Here is an 8,164-nt window from a genome sequence, read left to right as displayed (position 1 = left end):
AGGGAGATTAATGATAATGTGTCTTTTACTATAACAAATATTTTAAAAAATGTAAACATTCACCATAAGTTTTGATCATACTTTGCAAATGCACACAGTATAATATTTTGATTAATATATATTATGTAATGATGAAATGAAGGCAATTGGCATATCCAGTACTTCTAATATTTATCATTTATTTGTGTTAGGAACATTCAAAGTTCTCTCTTATAGCTATTCTGAAATACACAGGACTCAGGGTATGGCTCAGAGGTAGAGCGCTTGCCCAGTATGTGTGAAGATCTAGGTTCAACCCCAGCGACAGACACACACACACACACACACACACACACAAATACACAAAAAAAGAAATAGATTATTGTTAACTAGTGCTTAGATAGCATTAAAATTTATTCCTCCTAATTTTGTACCCATTAATGAATCTCTCTCTTTATTCCCTCTCCACCTACCCTTTGCAGCCTCTCTTATACATCTATGAGATCAACATTTTTATCTTTGGTATATGAGTCAGAACATACAGTATTTATCTTTCTGTATCTGACGTATTTCACTTAGTTTAATGTTCTCCAGGCTTGTCCATATTGGCTCATGGGATGGAATTTCAAAGTGGACAGACTAAGTCACACATGTCTTTAAGTTTGCCATATGAACTTGGTGATGGATCACACCAGGAAAACAAGGTGTAGAGTTTGCCTAATGGCTGCTTTTTTATTGCATAGTATATTAATACATTTATAAGAAAATACTGGACCTACTCCATCGTCATCAGTATAGGACCCTCAAGCCAGTGCAATATCCAGCCACATCATGGTTTCAGCTACCCGCTGTCTTCCTGAGAGACAAAAACACATAAAATTTACTAGCATTTTTGGCAAATAATTCTCCATTTTTAAATTTACTGATAACTAAATATGTATAGAGATCAGACCATTTGCAGTGTCTCCTTAGCTCTAAAGAGTAAACATGAAAGAAAGAAAAGAATATATGAGAAACTTCAAAGTTTAAACCTGAGATGAATTGGCTCTTTCATATTAGCTTTTTTTTTCAGATGTCTTACCTTTAATGAACTATATTTAACATTTTACAAATCTTTAGACTGTTACAGTTTTCAGCAGTAAATACAGAAAGAGTGGCAATAAATAAACTAAAATATGAGATTTTTCCACAGAACGAATACAAAGGATAGAAACACTTGGAAACAAGAGGGCAAAATGTAAACTCTAGATCTGAAATGGAAATTAATACAGTCAAATTCCATTATGATGTCAATGCATGGAGAAATGAGTAACTCATACTTTATAAATGAATGTATAACTTCGAGGTTCACCTTTCTGGGAAGTTTTGTGGGGCATTATGTGACCCACAGATCTGTAAAACCCTATACTGTGTATAGATAACCAGAGGATTCGAACACTTGGAAAGAGATCTGAAAGTGATTGCCAAAGAAAGTAAGTTCTTTTCTTCTTCAACATTTGTGATCTTCATGGTACACTGTGTATTATAAAAGGGCATCATCCCCATACAACTGCATAAAGTCATAAAAATTGATTTTATAAAGTCTCAAGATCATATGTATTCAAAAATACATACAGCTGTGTTTTAGTAAATGAATCCATCAGTTACATGAGCGATATTTTGCCTGTAAGATATATCCAGAGTATGTACAAAGATCCACAAATGTTAACAATTTGTAACCAAAATTGTCTAGATTTATACTTGCAGAAAAACTGTTGGTTTTCAATTTAAAAACTTAAGAAAGTAGTAACTGTCATTGGTTTATTATCATTGGATTAAGAAAAAGTAGATGGCTTCAGCGTTTATTAACAGGAAATTTGTGGACTGCTTACAAATGAGAAGTCACACTCTTTTGATCATTAGAAAAGTTAAATTGCCTAAAATTTCCAATCTCAAACAGCATGTGCAGTGAAAAAGGAGGAGAACGAAGATGAAGAGAGGGAGGAATAATAAAAGTCAGGGGGGAAATAATAAACTTTTTTTTTTCTGAAACCAAACAAGAAGTTCTAGAAAAGCCCTTGGAGCCTATCATCTCTTTCCATTGCACCAGAGTGAAAAAGTAAGCTACACATCTGGAAGGTACAGCTACATACCAATATATGTATTTCATTTCCAAGCTGAGAGATGAAACATTTTTAAAGATGAGAAATACACACTTAAAATATTGAGGAGGTGCAACATTTTGCTATATAGTTTCTAACCTCATTCCAATTTATCAATATGTGCTGAATTTACAAAAAAGATTAAACACAAAAAGAACAGTTACTTACATGCAAAATTCTTTGTTCCAACATGAAACACTAGGTCCATATTTTTTAATAAAAACTGCACATCTATTTAATTTGACTAAGAGAGAAAATGTACATTTAAGAAAGATGTTATTGTATCCTTCTAATAATGCAAACTGTATCAAAGGCACTTCCATAGAGTACTTAACTCCTCAACCTTTTCCAAATCATCTTTATTCCTCCTGTTTTTAATATATTTCTGTATAAGACCAACAAAAAGCCTCCTTTAAATGTAAACCTTAACACTACTTAAAAAAAAAAAAGCAGGGGCCAGGGATTTAGCTCAGTGGTTCCACTGCCTGCCTCGCAAGCACAAGGACTGGAGTTCTATCCCTGGTACCAAAAAAAAAAAAAAAAAAGCAAGTCCATGTTGACCCAAAATGTTTATCTCTTCTGTGGGTTAGGGTAATCATAGCAAATTATGCAAGTGCCTGTCTTTAAGTTCTTTGGGTTAACACAAAAAGGTAGGAGTTATTTGACCAATTAGATGTTTCAGAAGTGATTACAAGGAAATATTGGCGGAAGTCTACTATCTCAAGGGGAAAAGATGCTTACTTCCATTGTACAGCTATCTACAATTTGACTAAAGCTAATTTTGGTTGTTTCAACTTGTTTAGGTGGCTTGAGTTTCTATGTTGCTCCTGTGTTGAATAGTAGGGGATGATTAAAAAGAAAAGCAATTTAGTTTCATTATTTTCCCACCAAGGGAAAGGGAAAGATGTTTCAGACATGTCTTCTTGGAAATTTTTAGGAAAAATGGAGTGGGTTAATTTTAATTTACAAGAGCTTTTATTTTTAGGACATATGAATGACACTTCAGAGTTGAAGATATAATTAAAAACAAATATTGAATGTGTTCACATTGAATTCTTCCCTATGATTAAAAAGATTTTGATATAATGCTTCTAAAACCAAGCAGAAAAAGTTGCAGAGGCTGCAAGTGATATAAGGAAAAAATTTTCTCCTGAAATTGAACCCCTTTTCCTCAAAAATGTCTTTTCCTTTAAAAATGTCAACATTTCTAATTAGTATCCCGAAAACATTTCTGATCCTCAGAAAAATGGCTTTTTTCTTCTCATTGAGGTGAAACATTTATTTCCTTTATCTTTACATATCTTGTTAACTTTTTGACGTTCATAAACAACTCTCATATCATCTTTAAAATCAAATTTGCTGGGCCAGGGATTTAGCTCAGTGGTTTCGCCGCCTGCTGTGCAAGCACAAGGACCTGAGTTCAGTCCCCAGCACCAAAAAAAAATCAAGTTTGCTGGCTTTTAAGTGACTAAGGTTGGGTTTTTGGAGTATGTCAAAACTGATTTTAACTTATGCATATCATAGTTTCGTCTTGTGCTGTTTCGTTTTTTGAATTGGTAAAAAAAAAATTTCCTTGATAGCTAAGGTCACTTAATCTTTGATGAGAGGAAAAAGAAAAGATTAACAATAAAAATCCAGTATCAGAGTATTCACTTCTCAAATTGCTATATAACAACTTGATTCCTTATTTATTCTGTGAAGGTATAGCCAAAAACAACCCAAGAGCTGATGTCTCTCCATCTAATGACCAAAAAGCCTCTTGCCCACCTTGTATGAGTGTAGGGTTTACTTTAGGGTGATACAACACACATGCTATTTATCTCAAACAAAGAAAGTGTTACTTGGTCTTTAAACTCTAGGATAACACCAGTCCAAACTTTGATCAGGTTGTTTTTAAGCATAGGCAGAGGAGGATGTAACAGTAACATTTCACGTGGACAAGGCCAAGAGAAGAGTTTCATTTCTCAGTGTCCCTCGGGGTAGTCATCAAGGCAGAGACAGCATCTGGGGGAGCAACTTTGGGAGCACACATTTCACTGTCTCACTCGTAGAAGAGTCAGTACCAAATTCGCAAATGGGTAACGAACATCTCAACACTATTTTACAGTTTGAAAATTTAGATACTTTAAATTCATCACTCAAAACATAAATGAAAAGAATAGGCCAGAAAAAGCATCTGCCTGAGACATGTCCTGGGACCCTAAAACGGCTCAGTCCCAATTTCTTAAGAAGTTCATACTGAGATTCACAACAAGAAGCAAGAATACAAGCAAAAGAGGCAGGGACACACCCAGCTCTGGAGCTAATTCATGGAGATCAGTGGACGTTCCTCTAGCTTCTTCCAGATGTTAGTCTTGCTGTCTCTTTTGGCTAGGGGTGGTCTGGCCCTCTTTCTCGTGGGGGAAGTATTGGCTTCAAAATCTTCAACAGTGCTTTTTCTTCCAGGGGACTCTTCCTCGGGTTGCTCCATGATAACTCTGCTCCCTCCTTTCAAGACGTGCCTTAAAACGGGGTCCTCCAGAGAACAGACAGTGGTCCCACTCTCGCTGCTGCTCAGGTCTAAATCTTCTAAGTACAGGATCTTGGGCTGATGCATGCTTTTGATGAATGTTTTCTCCCTCTCAAGCTTCAGGGTTGAGTGATGCTCATTCATGTCCACCCCAGAGTCTAGACTTGTGTCATTGTTCTGGGTTCTCTTGCCCTTTTTCAGGTCTATGAAGGAGTGCCTCACCTGTGTGACTGGCTTTCCATCAAGAGACACAAACCAAGCTCTGGGGTGAGGGGAAGGCTTTCCTTTGGACAGCTCCAGGAGGGTCTGTTCTGAAATTCCTTGAAGTTCTGATGAAAATGGAGTCATTACAATGGCTTCATTCAGTGTCCTGGGAACAGAGACGGATTCCAGTAAGCTGTTGGAATACCGGCTCCAATCTGAAGTCTGGGATGGCAAGCTCTGCTGACCTTCCAGGACGATGTCCTCCTCCCTGGCATCTGGGGGCTGGGTGTGAGAATGCATTGGCATTTTGGGCAGTGTCTGTGTAAAGTTCTCTCTGTTCACTGGCTCCATCAGTTGGCCATAGACTAACTGTCCTTTTCTTGGCAGAGTAGCTGACTTCACAGTATGTAATTGCTCTGGAGTGGAGAAAAGGTCAGATGTTTGAAGGATGGCAATGGGCTGGCTGTAGATATGCATGAGCTGCTCTGGAATCTGGGAACACCCATACCTCTCCTCATTCCCTGTGAAATACCGCTTCTCCTCAAGAGCGTCCCCTAATGAGGAAGACAGGTTGCTGTTGATGTGCTTAGGTTGTTTGGTCCCCATATTGGGCTCCAAAGACTGTGTTGGTCTTCTTGAGTAACTATTTGGACTGACTGGTAGAAATGAAACATCTTCATTGTAGATTTTAAAATTATCCCAAGTTTTTACCATGGAAACTCTTTCTTCTGGTTCTCCTTTTGATAGCTCCTTCTTTTGAGGGCTGTATGAGGAGTTATGGGCATTGAATAACTGTGACTTGTCCTCAGACTTTAATGCAACTTTGACTAACTAATGTGATTAATGTGTGTTGTTGAAGTTGTCCGGTCTCTCTTGAGGACTTCGAGTTTAGTGATATTTCTTTCTCTTTTTGGTGGAGTACCACACTTGTCCCTGCAATAACAAAGGAGTACAGCAAAAAATCCAATGATGATGACTATTGTTCCTCCTAATATGGCTGTAAGAAACACTGTGTGGTAGGCTGTTATGTCCTTGGAATCTTCACTTATACCTGAACCTCTAGTTCCTGGAAGTGGAGCTGCAACCCAGTAGCCCAAATGTGGGGCATCATAAGTCCAAATTAAATGATTATTATGTTCTTTGATCACTCCTCGGCCAGAATTCACCCAAGCACTCGTGTTCATGTCGAACGTCCAAGCAGGAATGCGATCCCCGGCACTTAGATGATTCGCGCTCAGAAGAGGGAGAGATACTTGGGCGGAACCACCCACTTTTAATTCTTTTCCTCCAGAATATATTTTCACACATATCGCAGCGAGAGGAGTCAATTCAGTGTTTTCAAAACCTGGATTATTGAGAGTGATTCTGGTTGTATACTGAAAATTGTTCACTTTCAGAAACTGCTGCAGCACTGTAAGGTAGCCAGTGACATTACTAATGTGATGGTTGTCCGGAAGTTTAATTAAAGCTTTTGAAAACTGAACACTTGGTTGAGATTTGGCATCAGCTAATTTCCCAGAAATCAAAACAGTGTCTTCAAATAGCCATATATTTGCTTGGCTTTGCGGGAACAGTGAAAGTGTAACTGATGAATATATGGGCATTCTTGCAGTCCTCCATGGCAGTGAGGTCAACACGTAGCCGTCTTTATAAGCAATAATGGTTAAGCCGAGTCCTAACTTGTAGGATACTTTTATCAACACTGCGCCATTGCTCTTAGTCACCGTGGAATTTGTCTTCGTGTAGTTTACAAGTACTTCTACAACTGCTTGACTCAGGTACTGACGACTGATGATGTCATTCACCTGGACTTTCAGCACAAATACAGACACTGGCCCCGGCGGGGTGGCGGACGCCCCGGGCGCCCCCGGCCGCTGGACCTCCGCCTCCGCGCGCTGCTTCTGCTGCTGCTGCCTGGTGAGGCTGTGGTCGAAGCGGCCGAGCTCAGCGGCCGCATGGCGCAGGGCGCGCGTGCTCCGGGCCTCGCCCTGGCCAAGCGCCTCAGGGCCGTGGGGCATATTGCGGGCCAGGCTCCTGGCTCCGCAGTGTGCCTCGCGCTCGCTCCACGCCCCACATTAGCTTTTATACTTGCTTAACATTGAAAGAATTGAAACTGTCAAATTCAGCCTTTTTTTTTTTTTTTTTTTTTTTTTTTTTTTTTTTTTTTTTTTTTTACTTACTGGAGTTTTGGGCTTCATTGTCTTTTTCAGGATATCTTTGAGAATATTTTGTAACACTAGGCTTGTGGTCATGAATTTCATTTTCATTTTCTAGGATATTTTTAGAATAGTTTGGAGTGCTGGTTTGGTGCTTATGAAATCTCTCAGGTGTTCTTTGTTGTGGAAGTATTTCCCCCATCGATTTTGAAAGATAATTTTTCAGGATACAACAGTCTAGGTTGGAAGTTATTTTCTTTTAGGACTTGAAATACTTGGCTCCAGGCTCTCCTTGATTTGAGGTTTCGTGTTGAGAAGTCTGCTGTGATTCTGATGGGCTTTCCTTTGCATGTGATTTGTTTCTTTTCTCCAACTGCCTGTAGGATTTTGTTCTTTTGAGTTTCTGGGATCTTGACTATTATATGTCTAGGTTTAGATTGTTTTTGATCATGGCTAGTTGGAGCTCTATATGCCTCACTTATCTGTATGTCAAATTCTCTACCTCTGTCTGGGAAGTTTTCTACTATTACTTCTGTGAACATTTTTTTTTATGTCAATTGTACTTTCTCCTGTTTTTTCATGGATTCATCAGTCTTATATTATTCTTCTTTGCATCATCTAGCAGCTACTTGATTGACTTCTCATGATCCCTTACTATTTTGAAGAAATCTGTTTTCATGGTCATTAACCACAATCCTGTCTTCTATATCTGATATTCTATCTCCACATTCCCTTAATCTGCTGTGCATACTTTCAGTGGAGTTTTTAATCTCCTCAATATCTGTTTGAATCTGTTTCATGGTTTCCATTTCTTTCTTATGCTGGGCATTTATGGCTTCCAGCATGACCCTTGTGTACTTAGAAAATGGGAAGATCAGGCAATGGTGCCTTTTGCTCAGGGTACAGAGTACTCTGCACATAGGGCAGGGTCTGTGAAGCAGGTATGGTGAGAGATACTTGGCAGAGGAGGAGGAAGGTTGCTCTTGAGAACGTATTGGAGGTATGAATTTTATCCTCTTTCCAAATAGCTCATACATTACTTGAGGCTGCTCTTCCTTCCAGGGTCTATATTTGGATCTGAGTCTCTATGGCTATGCAACAGCCTCTCTCTGAGCTGAGAGCATGATTGAGGGAAATGTGTCTGGGCAGCTGTGTTCACAGAGTCCTGAAGAGAA

The 8,164-nt window shown here is 38.9% G+C and overlaps 1 pseudogene; it reads right to left on the bottom strand.

Annotated features, from left to right (window-relative positions):
• Window positions 1-4,422: 4,422 nt before the first annotated feature.
• LOC101706058 (protein FAM171B pseudogene) lies at window positions 4,423-6,851 on the bottom strand (annotated as a pseudogene).
• Between the last annotated feature and the right edge of the window lie 1,313 nt (window positions 6,852-8,164).

Source organism: Heterocephalus glaber, unplaced genomic scaffold (assembly GCF_053883595.1).
Source record: "Heterocephalus glaber isolate CG9 unplaced genomic scaffold, H.glaber_assembly_v1.0 deba00001613, whole genome shotgun sequence".
Taxonomy (NCBI): Eukaryota; Metazoa; Chordata; class Mammalia; order Rodentia; family Bathyergidae; genus Heterocephalus; species Heterocephalus glaber.
Note: the sequence above shows the minus strand (reverse complement) of the source record. Positions and strands in the feature narration are given on the sequence as shown.